This window comes from Dendrobates tinctorius, unplaced genomic scaffold (assembly GCF_039654945.1).
Source record: "Dendrobates tinctorius isolate UK_male_01 unplaced genomic scaffold, ASM3965494v1 ptg000012l, whole genome shotgun sequence".
NCBI lineage: Eukaryota > Metazoa > Chordata > Amphibia > Anura > Dendrobatidae > Dendrobates > Dendrobates tinctorius.
The window spans coordinates 1,040,442-1,053,653 of NW_027361680.1; positions in this window are offsets into that span (position 1 = coordinate 1,040,442).

The window sequence follows — 13,212 nt, forward strand, 5'->3', positions numbered from 1 at the left end:
GTGAGACTGTGCCAAATTTTGTGGCTGTAGCTGCGACGGTGCGGATGCCAATCCCGGACATACATACATACATACATACATACATACATACATACACACACTTGAGCTTTATACGGTATATTAGATGGTGTATGCAGGGGCATGCGTTTGCATCAGTTCGCATGCGTCAGTGTACGCATGCGTTGTTTTTCGGTGTGCGGCGGGGTCCGGCAAATGCAACATGTTGGATTTTTGGAAGCGACAAAAATCCGTCAAATATGTGCATTCATGTGCATGCGGATGAGTGCGTCAAATATACGCATTATCATCTATGGGAACGCATGTGTATACAAGGACATGCGTACGCATACGCACATGCGTTATATACGCATGCTTTTTTTAATGAGTTGGTCCAGGAAGTGATTCATCCACCTGATAATTGAGAGCTCTATAAAAGGAAGTATGGACACAGCAAGGCCATAACTCTCTGGACGATACCACAACACTGGCTATGTAAGTATAGAACCTTAGAAAATGTCACCCTCTATCACTGCTGTTTTTTTATTTTGTATTAATTTTTTTTTCTGTTTACTTTTAGACGTGTCGACTGGCCTGGTACAGTGGTTGGCTCCAGGTGCAGCGGGTTTATCCAGTTTGCTGCTTTCTGTCGTTGTCGTGGTGAGGACAATACTATTACTACTTAACTATTTATCACCAGTGGACATATAAGAGGAAGAAGTGCACACCCAAAACTAGAAAAAGGGGCGGGAATCTAAGGGTGCTGTCATGGACTCCAAAAAATACCGTTAACCGGTAAGTAACTAGACTTTATTCGATCGTCCATGACAGCACCACCTGAGAGTATAACAGAGAGTAATAATTACTTAGGGAGGGACTACAGCCTGCAGCACCCTTACACCAAAGGAGAGGTCTGAGGAAGCTCCCATGTCTAGCCTATAATGATTATAAAAGGTGCTCGGAGAGGACCAAGTTGCCGCCTTACATATTTGGTCAATAAAGACTTCCGATCTTTCGGCCCACGAGGTCGCCATGGCTCTAGTGGAAAGCGCCCTCAGCTTCCCGGGTGCCGATCTGCCTTTTGAGGTGTATGTTAGTGAAATAGCCTCTCTATTCCATCTGGCTAGTGTGTTTTTTGATGCTCTAAGACACTTTCTAGCACCTTGATGGGAGACAAACAAGGCATTATCCTTTTTCCAGGGATCGTAACTGCCAGGAATTCCAGGAGACATCTAACATCTGTGAGCCCTCACGGGCAGGGTCCCCTCTCCTTATGTACTTGTGTGTCCCTTGTCTTACACGTTTATTATACTTGTCTATATTTCCCCCTTTCACATGTAAAGCGCCATGGAATAAATGGCGCTAAATAAATGCATAATAATAACATCATCTAGGGTGTGTAGTTTCTTTTCCTTCTCGTTACTTGAGTTAGGGAGGAAGGATGGAAGGACTATTTCCTGCGTCCTATGGAAACTGAAAACTACCTTAGGTAAGTATGCTGGATCAGGCCTAAATATTACCCTATCGTCCCTGAATTGTATATAAGGAGGAAGCTGAGATAACGCCTGGATGTTACTCAGTCTATGAGTTGACGTTAGTGCTACCAGGAAGGATATTTTGAGCGATAGGTTTTTTATGGAGGCTCATGAAATAGGTCCAAATGGGGCCTCTGTCATAGCCGTGGGGACTAGGTTCAAGTTCCACAGCATGAACCCTTCTTTCACTACTAGTCTGGATCTACTTGCTGCCTTAATGAACCTACTGACCCAGTAATTACTGGCGATGTTGCAGCTAAAAAGGGCCCCCCAAGACTGATACTTGTACATTAAGGGTACTGGTGGAAAGCCCCACGTCCAGACCTCTTTGCAGGAATTCTAATATTTGAATTATTGGTGCTGATTGTCCAGCTACTACCCCTGAGTTTTGAAGGAATCTTTTCCAGATTCTAACGTAAATTTTGGTTGTAATAATTTTTCTACTTTGAAGTAGGGTGATAACCAAGTCTAGGGAGAAACCTTTATCTTTTAGTAGTGGCCGTTCAAAATCCACGCCATCAGATGTAGGCCAACCACCTGAGGATGGCAGACTGGGCCCTGGGATAGGAGATCCGGGAAGTCCGGGAGGACCCACGGGTCAGACACCGACATGATCCTGAGGCATGAGAATCATGCCCTCCTGGGCCAAAATGGAGCGATCACTATAATCCTCACCCTGTCTTTTCTGATTTTCCTCATCACCAGGGGTAGTAGAGACAGGGGAAGGAAGGCGTATGCTAGCCTGAAGTCCCACTTTGTCAGACAAGCGTCTACCACCAGAGGGTCCTCTCTGGGATTTAGCGAGCAGAATTGCCTCACTTTTCTGTTCTCCCTGGTGGCGAAGAGATCCTCCTCTGGTTGACCCCACTTTTGAATAATCAGGTCAAAGATGGAGGTTTTTAGGGACCATTCCCCTTGTTTTAGCAGATTGCAGCTTAAGAAATCCGCCGTGTTGTTTTCTCTTCCTTTTATATGCAGAGCTGTTAAAGATAGAAAATGCTGCTCTGCTAGTTGGAACAAACGCTCTGCTACATTCATCAGGAGTTTGGAACGAGTCCCGCCTTGGTGATTGATATAAGCCACGGTGACCTGATTGACCGAGAACACTCGAACGTGATGACCCTGCAGATACACAAGGAGTCTTTTAGCTGCCTGCTCCATTGCTGTCAATTCTTTCAGGTTAGAGGACATTTCTACCTGATGATGATCCCATAGCCTCTGGACCAAAATCTCAGCCATATGAGCCTCCCAGCCGGAAGGGCTTGCGTCTGTGGTGAATATGCGGGTTATGTTATACTCCCAGGGCACCCCTCTGGATAAATTAGTCCTCTCTAGCCACCACTCTAGGGACTTCCTAGTTTTCCGGGATAAAGTTAGCTGGCCCTCCAGGTAACCCCCAAGGACTCTGATGAAATAAAACCTCGTCCTGTAGTTTTCTTGTATGAAACTGGGCCCACCGGACCGCTGGGATACAGGACGATAGAGAGCCCAAAAGATACCTGGCTTTCCTGAGGGACATGGTGGGGTTATTGGAAGCGTTCAGGACCTGATAGCGTAGGCAAACTAATTTTTCAGGAGGCAGTTTAAGAGGAGTATGCAATTAAGAGGAGTATGCAAATTAAGTGAAAGTTTGGTGCTAGTAACAAACACCCCTCCCTTTCCAGTTGGAAAAAGGGTTTATAAAGACATGGTCATTGTTTTGGGATAGATGTATATTTTACCTGATGAAGGCTTTTTTTTATGCCGAAACGGGTTGCTTTTACTGCTTTACTTCAGAATAAAAATCTTTTAAAAAATGTTTTTACGTGAACCGATCTCTCAAATTTCACTTTTTTCGAGAGCGCCGGCATCAGACTGGATTTTTTTTTTCTTGTAAGGAAGTCATCAAGGTAGGGGACTACCAGAATCTCTGATTCACACAGATGGGCCATAACCTCGGCTACAACTTTAGTGAATACCCGGTGAGCAACTGCAATACCAAAGGGAAGGGCAACATATTGGAAATGTTGAACTGACCCATGAAAGTGAACCACCACTCTGAGGAAACGCTGACGGGCTGCATGAATGGGTATATGGTAGTAGGCGTCTATTAAATCTAACACCACCATAAAGCAGTTTTCAAACAGCAATTTTATTGTGGAATTAATTGTCTCCATTTTGAACGGGCATATGACCAGAAACTTGTTGAGGGCTTTAAGATTGATTATAGTCCTGAAGGAGCCATCTGGCTTGTGGACTAGGAACAGAGGGGAGTAGAAACCTCTGCCCCTTTCCGCCTCCAGCACCTCTGTCAGGACCTTTTTGCGGCATAGATCATGAATCTCGGCCTCCAGGGCAGCCTGTTCTGATGGGGAAGATCTGAGCGGGGTAATCTTATACCTGTTTTGGGGGGGGGGGGGGACACAGGAAAATTCTAGCCGTAGTCCCGAGGCTATTAACCCCAGGATCCAGTTGCTACTGGAAATTAGGGACCAGGCCTGGTAGAAGGCAGCTAGCCTACCTCCTACCGGAGCCGCTAGTCATTGGGGTGGCTTCTTAGCTTCATGTGCTGGTCCTTCCTGGCGCCCCCCTCCTCCAAACATAAATCCTGTACCTTTTCTTTTTTCATCCCATCTGCCTCGATCTCTGGACAACCTTCTACGAAAATCTTTTCCTGGTGAAGGGACGTCTATAAGAAGGGGTCGGCAGACTGGGGAATTTCTTTTTATCATTCCCGGCTTTTTCTAAAAGTTCGTCCAGCACTGGACCGAATAGATATTTTCCCTCACAAGGAATGGAGCAGAGGCGGGATCTGGCCTGGATGTCCCCCGGCAAACACTTCAACCAGAGAGCCTTTCGAGCTGCATTAGATAATCCTGCGGTCCTGGCCGCCATCCTTGCCGAAGCATCAGCTAAAAAGGCAGCAGCATTTTGAATCATTGGCAGGGTCTTCCAGATGGATGCTCTCGAGGCACCGTCTTTCAGCTGAGAATCAAGCTGGTTCAGCCAGACCATCATGGATCTGGATGTGCAAGTAGCAGCTACTGCTGGTCTCAGAGCGCCAGCTGACATCTCCCATGTTCCTTTTAGAAATGAATCCGCTTTCTTGTCCAGGGAATCTTTTAAAGAGGCTATGCCATCAAAGGGTATGGAGGATTTCTTGGAGGCTTTGGCTATTGCTGCGTCAAGCTTAGGGGCTTTGTCCCATCTGTTTACCAATGGGTCATCGAAGGGGTATCGCCCCTTGAAGGCCGGTGGCAAGGTGCCCCTTTTTTCAGGCTTCTTCCATTCTCTATCAGGCTCTGGACTTTGCTATTTAGCGGGAAGGCCTTGCGCTTCCTTGGATCTAGGCCGCCGAACATCAGATCCTGCGCTGAGAGTTCCGGTTTTGTGTCCGCTACCCCCATGGGGGACCTTACTGCTTTGACTAGCCTGTCCATTTGGTCAAAGGGAAGCAGAAACGGCTGGAGTTTTCTTCTGAAGAAGATGAAGAAGCAGAGGGCTCTGAGGAATCTTTGCCCTTCCCTGGAGCGGCCGAGGAATCTGAACCTGAAAAACTTGCTTCTATTCTCCTAGAAGATTCCCCTTGTGATAGGGACTTTAGGGAGTATTTTACCTCTGTCCTGATTATTTCCCTCTGGCTTGCGGTGAAGTCAGGGGTTTCTTCCGCTACCTGTATAAACAGGGAGAGTGTAAGGGCCTGCATGTCTAACCATGGACTATTGCTCCTTTTTTAAACCCTACCGTCTGTCACACACACGGCTGACAACCTTTTAGGGTAGGCATCTGGCAAGGGACTACAGAGGGCACATTCCCTATGTTTCTGTTTACCAGAGCACTTCTTCCCCTACGGAAAAAGCATAAGGTAACACTGCATCAGGGTACTTTCATGGATATCTCTTACCCACACAGTAGAAGCAGGTACCGGATCACGGAGGGAGGCAGCTGAATTCTTCAGCCTGGAGGAACTTTTGCGGCTCTACCCGCTTGCACGTCCTCGGTTCTTCAGCTGGGAGCTTGTATGAGGCTTCACTGAGGTCTGTCCATGTGGGTGTGGGTGTGGGTGCTCCTGCACCTCCTCCTGCTGGTCTATGGGAGCTTCTGTCGTGTCCATCGCTGCAATGGGCCAGAAGCACCCCAGCAGCATCCCAGCCTCTCTTATATAGGCCTCTCCCAGAAATCCGGGTCAGCAGGGTTCTGGCCAGGGCCCCTCCCACCTGTCCCCCCCCGGCCGTTGCACGCGACCCAGAATAGCTGCGCTTCCGCGGCGTATAGAAGTCGGCCGGCATCTGACTTCCGATTTCGGTGTTCCTGGCCCCGCCCCCTCCGGCGCGTCACTTCCGCCGCTTAAATGAGCCCGCGGGAGCGCGCGATAGGGAGCTGGCATGGCGCCCCCGGCCCTGTATGCCTCGAGCCTTCCGCACGCTGCCACGCATACGCTGTCCGGGCGCAAATGCAGGACCGGGGCCGCAAGGAAGACCGGACACTGGGTGGACGCACTAGGAAGGGCCTGGAGAATACTCACCTACCGGCTCTGGCACTCTGGAGACTGCTGTCCTCCGGACCGCTGCTCCGCACACTGCCATGGAGACCTGCCCGGCCCCACCGTGGCACTTCCAGGGACCCCACACTGTCCGAGGTAGGAGAACCCCCAACTCCCTGGGTTGGTCAGCCGGCCTGGGAATTTCCTGACAATCCATGATGGATGATCTGTAGGCAACCCTGTCCTCCAGGAACAGGAAACCAACTGATGCATGGGAGTGGTGCCGACCTTTGTACCTGTAGGCTTCCTGTTCCTGAAGGGTGGATCCCCTCTCTCAGGTGGTGCTGTCATGGACAATCGAATAACGTGCCATCTTCAGTGCATAAAGAGGGCAACACATCATTTCAGATATCCAGTGGCATTGAGGTTTCCAGTGATGAAGAATGGCCCCACTATTTTTGTATTCCATATACCAAACCATACCATCAATTACGGGTGTCAGGTCAGAGCATTCCTACATGAACAGTTTCCAGGAAAGTAGATTGGTCGTCGTGGGCCAGTTGAAAGGCCAGCAAGGTCTCTCGATCTGACGCCCTTAGACTTTTATCTTTGGGGTCATCTGAAGGCAATTGTCTATGCTGCGATGATATAGATGTGCAGCATCTGAAACAACAGATACTGGAAGCCAGTGCTAGCATTTCTTCTGCGGTGTTGCCATCAGGGTGTCAAGAGTGGGAGAAGAGTGTTGCATTGACAATCCATCACACATTTTATAAGTGGTCATAAACTTGTAAATAACTCATGAAAGAAAGTTGTGTTAAGACTAAGCATTCCCTTGTTTTCTTGTGAAATTCTCAATAAGTTTGATGGGTCACATGACCCTCTTCCCATTGGAAAAAATAAAGTTGGATCCAAGTGTCCGACTTCAAAACGGCTGCCATGGTCACCACCCATCTTGAAAAGTTCCCCCCTCCAATATACTAATGTGCCACAAACAGGAAGTTGATATCACCAACCATTCCCATTTTATTTAGCTGTATCTATATAAATGGCCATGTATGTATGTATGTATGTATGTGTTAGGGATGACGGAACGCACTAAATAATAAATAATAGTAAGTGCGTTCACCGCCCGGGGTCCACCGTGCAGAGGTGTTACACTGCTGCTATGTAATGGCAGATGCTCAATATGGCGGTATAACGCACACGGGTTGAACGTCACCCGGTGTGCACTGGGCGGACTCTATTACTTCACAGAAGCGCCGAAGCATTAAACACAAATGCCGAGTCTGTTGAACTCACAGGTCTCAGCGGAATGCACGCACAGTATATGGTCACAGGACTCGGGCCCAAGACACAGGGTCAGCGTCCTTCTAGACCTACCATGCGTGCGGCGTCGCAACCGCAGACGCCAATAAGTACTGCTGACTGCAGCGCGACGTCAGACACTGCCGCTGTACAATGCCCAGTAGCAGGCAAACTGTCGGACACTAGTACCGTGGATGATATGCGCTGTGGCCTGTAGCTTGCCACTGACTGGCGCTGACTATCACTAGTTCACTATCCACACACGTAATATCAGAGGGAGGGGAATCTTAATGAGTCATTTACAAGTCTATGCATCCATCATCATTCACACAGGTAGCAACTAGAGTCTATACTAGCGCATGGCCGAGCGGCTATGCGAACCTTTTATAGCCGGGACCTTCCGGAAGCTTCCAGATCCATGAGATGGACCAATCAGATCTGGAGAAGGGCCTGTGCATGTGACTCCCGATCTCCAATGGGAGATCGTCTAGTGAGCATGTTCAGGGGAGCAACGGAAGAACTTAGCCTCTGCAGCGGCTTGCTGCTGAGCAGCCTGTGTTGCTATTGCTGGCCCAGAGGTGGCAGCAACAACCAAACCTACAGAGCTGGTCTGTGCAGAGCGTCGGGAATGACGGAACTGCTGAGCAGGCTCCTCTGCGGTCGATGGAGAATGGGAGACTGCTGAATGTGAGGCTCTGGATGCCTGTTGTGCAGTTGCAGGAACCCGACACCTAACATGTATGTATGTATGTATGTATGTATGTATATATCAAACATCCCATAATTCACAGTGGTGTGAATCTCCTTGGCAAATATTGAAATTTCAGTGAGACAAAAGTAAATTCAAAGAAGACTAGTGGTGTCATAGTGCAAAAAGTCTCAATCAGCAAAACTGTGGATAATATGTACAAGAAAACATTTCTTATCTCCAAAAGTCACAAAAATATTGCGATTTCACAAAGACCCAGGGAGGGGGAAGTCAGAGTAGAACTGAAGAAGAATGTATGTAAAATTTGAAGGAAGAATAGGCATAAGAAGCAGTAAATAAAACTGTAAGCCATTGAAGTATAAAATAAAATATATGTCTGCTGGGTGCTATGAATGTATGAAACAGAAAACACTGACTTCCCCCAGAGTAAGTGCGAAGAGAAAAAACACTTGCAAAGTAACATAAGAAAGTGGGGAAAAAGGGCTATCAGCCACTGGAGTAAGCAGACAAATAGAAAATAGTTTGAAGGTGGTTACCTGTCCCAAGAACAGTCGGCGTTTGTGATAAAAATATAGGCATAAATTAAATTTATGGGATCAAGTAACTAAAAATTGCCAAATGCATATGTATATGCCTCTTTTGCTATGAAGTCCCTAAATATTTCTGGTACAAGAAATTATCTTCATAAGTCTCATGCTTAGTGAAAGGAAGTCCACCTGTGTGCAAATTTAAATGTCACATACCTGCCAGTATATACACTTTACCTTTTCTGAAAGGCCACAGAGGCTGCAACATCATTGGGCAAGAGGCACCGCTACGCTAACCAAACAACACCATGAAGACCAAAGAGATCTCCAAACAAATCATGGTCAAAGTTGTTGAAAAGTTCAAGTCAGGGTTGAGATAAAAAAAAAAAATCCCAATCTCTGACGTTCAACAGAGCACCATCAAATCCATTATCATCCAATGGAAAGAACATGGTACCACAACAAACTTGCCAAGAGAGGGCTGGCCACCAAATCTCTCAGTTCGTTCAAGGAGGGCATTAATCAGAGGGTTGCACAGAGTCCAAAAACTGACCCTGAAGGAGCTGCAGAGTTCCTAAGCAGAGACTGGAGTATTTGTCTATATGACCACAATAAGTCATACACTCTATATAGGTGGCCATTATGGAAGAGTGGAAGAAAAAAGCCTTTACGTACACACAAAAATTGTAAGGCTCATTTTGAGTTTGCCAAAAGACATGTGGGGGACTCCCCAAATGTATGGAGGAAGTTGCTGTGGTCCAATGAGACCAAAATTGAACTTTTTGGCCACCAAGGTAAACGCTATATCTGGTGCCAAACCAACACAGCTCATTACCTCGAGAACACCATCCCCACAGTGAATCATCGCGGTGGCAGCATCATGCTGTGGGGATGTTTTCCTCAGCAGGGACAAGGAAAATGGTCTGAGTCGAGGAGAAGATGTATATTGCAAAATACAGAGATATTCTGGAGTAAAATCTGTTTCAGTCAGTCAGTGATTTGAATCTGTGACGGAGGTTCACCTTCCAACAAGACAATGGACCAAAGCATACTGCTAAAGCAATACTCCAGTGGTTTAAGGGGAAATGCGTAAATGTTTTGGAGTGGTCTAGACAAAGCCCAGACCTTAATCCAACTGAAAATATATAGTCGGGCTTGAAGCTAGATGGCTTCCTCTGGTGAACAGCAAACTTAAAGGAGCTGGAGCAGTTTTGAGTTGATGAATCGGCAAAACTCCCACCAACAAGATGTGGAAAGCTCAGAGCTATATCTAAAGTGAAATGCAGCTGTATTTGTCACAAAAAGAGGCTCTACAAAGTACTAACTTACAGACTTTATGGGGTGAATGCACATTGAAGCTTTCAGTGATTTTGTTCTATTTTTTGTTTGCTTCACAATAAAAAGGCTACAAATGTGAACATTTGCTTTACATGTTCTTTACATGAACTGATGCAAACCCTCAAACCCTTTTGCTGTTCTGGCACCTTAGGGGACCCTGCAAATATTGCCCACAGACTATTCTAGCAAACCTGTGCTCCAAAAGCCAAATAGTACTCCTGATTTATCAGCCCTGATGTGTGGCCTAACAGTAGTTAGTCTGATGAGACTGAGATAGAACTTTTTGGGGATAATTTTAAGTGGTATGAGTGGAGAAAACCAGGCACTGCTCATCACCTGTCCAATACAATCCCAACAGTGAAACATGGTGGTGGCAGCATCATGCTATGGGGGTGTTTTTTAGCTGCAGGGGGACAGGAAGACTGGTTGCAATTGAAGGACACATGAATGCGGCCAAGTACAGAGATATCATGGATGAAAACCTTCCAGAGTGCTCTGAACCTCAGACTTGGCCAAAGGTTCACCTTCCAACAAGACAATCACCCTAACCACACAGCTAAAATAACAAAGGAGTGGCTTCAGAACAATTCTGTGACCATTCTTGACTGGCCCAGCCAGAGCCCTGACCTAAACCCAATTGAGCATCTCTGGAGAGACCTGAAAATGGCTGTCCACCAACATTCATCATCCAACCTGACGGAACTGAAGAGGATCTGCAAGGAAGAATGGCAGAGGATCCACAAATCCAGGTGTGAAAAACTTGTTGCATCATTCCCAAGACGACTCATGGCTATACTAGCTCAAAAGGGTGCTTCTACTCAATACTGAGCAAAGGGTCTGAATACTTATGACCATGTGATATTTCAGTTTTTCCTTTTTAATAAACTTGCAAACATTTCTACATTTCATTTTTTTTTTAGTCAAGATGGGGTGCAGAGTGTACATTAATGAAAAAAAACTTTTGAATTTATCAAATGGCTGCAATGAAACAAAGAAAAAAAAATGAAAGGGGTTTGAATACGTTCCATACCCACTCTATGAGGCAAGGGAAGGAAGTGAAGTGTTGGAATGTCACAGCGCCCCAATGACGCTTCAATTCAAGGTGGAAAGGGGAGTGACAGTAGTTTCAACCAGCAGATGACAATTCGTTTGAGTTTACCATCATGCACTGGGATTCTCAAACGATTCATGATGGGAGGTGGGTAATATAGACAGAACCCTAAGTTGCAGTACAGAGTGAATGGTAGGGAATTTTACCATTAATCATTTTTAAAGATTTATTAATTGAAATTTACTTGTAGGTTTTGGACTAACCCTTTAATGTTAGAGGCTCCGCTAGTAAGGGATTAAAGGTGATTTACTTTTAGCTTGCAGCTGTTGAAAATAAGCACAGCAATACTTACCCACTCCCTTGCCCAGCGAATCTTTACTCACGCTATTTGTGAATACATGTATTCAGAGTATATTTTTAATTAAACCCCTTGTTCGCCTACTGATACAGTATCTTATGGCTTTAGCTGTCGGATTTTTGGAGGCATGAGCCCACTGAATTGATGGAACAAAAGGACAGTTGCGCTAGGAAAGTGCATCGCATATTGCCAAGATATGTTTTGAATCAAAGTCAGTCATGAAACAATTTCTAAAGTTATCAAAGATACAAGAGGAAAACAAAATATACTTTCCACCAATCATACCTTTATTAAAAATAAAATTACAACTAAACATTACATTACTACTTAAAATAACAATAGTGAAACATATTTATCAGGAAAATATAGAAAGCATGTTCAAACGATTCAGAAAAAAAACTTACATCCAGAAAACATGGTAAATGTGGAAAGGGTTGGTAAATACATAGTATAAGTTGGATTTCTGGCTGGACATAGAGGAAGACCACCTTGTCAAGTATGGAAACATAATGGTAATGTACAAACCATGGACAGAGTTCTGGCTGAACACATTAAAATAATCTAGACATTATAAAGACTCAAAAGTATCATGTCAAAATGTAAACTTCACTAGTAAAGCAAATATTTCCCCTGAATTTGATTCATATGAGCAGTAAGCAATAGCACGTACTAGGCAGATACACTGACGACAATAATGAGATATTCAGCTCAATGTTTTAACGGTAAAAATATTTAATGAAACACAAATTGATAGGGGATGACAAACTGTATGCCGTTTATTGTCATTATTGGAGAAAAAACAGAATGTGACAGAAAACAGGATTTCAAAGGAAATTTACATATGGAAACTGGATTTAAAAAAGGAGTATAAAAAAAAAAAAAAAAAAAAAAGCAGCAACTATAAAAACACAAACAGTAGTCGCTTCTGGGGTCCCCATCATTCTTTGCTTACTGGGTGTAAGTAATGATATCCTATGCTGTGAACACTGCACAAGTTAGGCGATAAATGCATGATCCCACCAATCACTACAATGGGGTCCTGAGCCCCTATTCCAGAAAGGTTTTCTTGGGGCAATGGTTATGCATGTGCACTACTGCACAGCTGAGACTCCTCCATCAGTCCCACAGAGAATTGGGTGTTCGCTCCTGGGTGTAGCCACCACTATTCTCAAAGCTCTTCATGTACAGGGGTTAGAGTTGCTAGTTCTTGTTATCGGTGAGACCCCAACTAACATACATTGCTCTTACTTCCTCTGGATAGATTATGGATTATGTTGGATAATCTCTTTGAAGCTACTCTGCAAGATTTGATCTTGTGTTTTCTAAAATGGGAATTTGAATTTAAGGAAATAATTGCATTTTAATGCAATGATGTGGTGACAAAAAAAATTCTGGGGCGCTTTAATTTTTTTTTTTTTTTGTTATGCCATGTAGCCATCGGGTTAATTTTTTTTTTACATTGATAGATCGGGTGAATCTGAACACGGCAATACCAAATATGTATATTTTTGTTTTATTTTGAATGGGGAGAATGGGGGGGGGGTGATTTGAACTTTATTTTTTTCATCTTTTTAAAAACTTTTTTTTTTACTTTTCGTATGCTTCAATAGTCTCTATGGGAGACTAGAAGCTGCAGTTATCTGATCGGCTCTGCTGCATATAGGTGATGGTCAGATCGCCTGTACGTAGCAGAAATTCTCACTTGCTAAGACAACTATAGAGGTCTGCTGGAGACCTCTGGTTGTCATGCCAACCCATTGGTGACTCGCAGTCACCGACGGGCGAGATTTCCAGCGCGGTTGCCAAAAGCGCGAGTTAAATGCCACTGTCAGATTGACAGTGACATTTAACAGGTTAATAGCCGCGGATGGATCGCGATTCCACCCATGGCTGTTGCAGGTACGTCAGCTGTATAGATCAGCTGATA